This window comes from Spinacia oleracea, chromosome 1, assembly GCF_020520425.1.
Source record: "Spinacia oleracea cultivar Varoflay chromosome 1, BTI_SOV_V1, whole genome shotgun sequence".
Lineage (NCBI taxonomy): Eukaryota > Viridiplantae > Streptophyta > Magnoliopsida > Caryophyllales > Amaranthaceae > Spinacia > Spinacia oleracea.
The window spans coordinates 85,087,626-85,088,463 of NC_079487.1; positions in this window are offsets into that span (position 1 = coordinate 85,087,626).

Genomic DNA, 838 nt, shown 5'->3' on the forward strand with positions numbered 1-838 from the left:
TTATTAAATATAATACTTTTTCAATTGGTCTAAATTCGTGAGGTTAGCGAATTCGGCTCCATCCATGTCAGCCAGTTGGACTGCACCGCCTGGTAGGATGGTTTTTACAAAGTATGGTCCGGTCCAATTAGGCCAGAATTTTCCTCGGGGGTCCGTGGTAGGTGCACGGACCTCTTTTAACACGAAATCACCTTCTTTGATATTTCGAGGTTTGACTCTTTTATTGAATTGCCTTGCGATACGCTTTTGATACACTTGCACGTGATGTAAAGCTCTCAACCTCCGTTCGTCTAAAAGGACGAGCTCGTCGTACCTAGCTTGGACCCAATCGGCCTCGGGTAGCTTGCTTTCTAGGACGATCCAGAGGGAGGGAATTTCCAACTCGATTGGTTGGACTGCTTCCATTCCGTATACCAGGGAGTAAGGTGTTACCCCAATGGAGGTGCGGATTGAGGTTCGATAACCCCATAATGCAAAGTGTAATTTGTTGGGCCAGCCTCTATAGTTTTCGGCCATTTTTTCAATTATGACTTTATTGTTTTTGTTGGCCGCCTCTACCGCGCCGTTCATTTGCGGCCTGTAGGGAGAGGATTTATGATGTTTGACATGATATTTTTCGAGTAGGTCTTGGACTTCGGCCCTAAAGTGGGAACCTTGGTCGCTTATGATTTCGTGTGGAACCCCGTACCGACAGAATATGTTCTTTTCGAGAAAGCGGGCTACATGCTTGGCCGTTAATTTCGCGTAGGAGACTGCCTCTACCCATTTAGTGAAGTAATCAATTGCGACTAGAACGTACTCGTGTCCCCCTACACCTGTGGGTGTTACTTTGCCAATT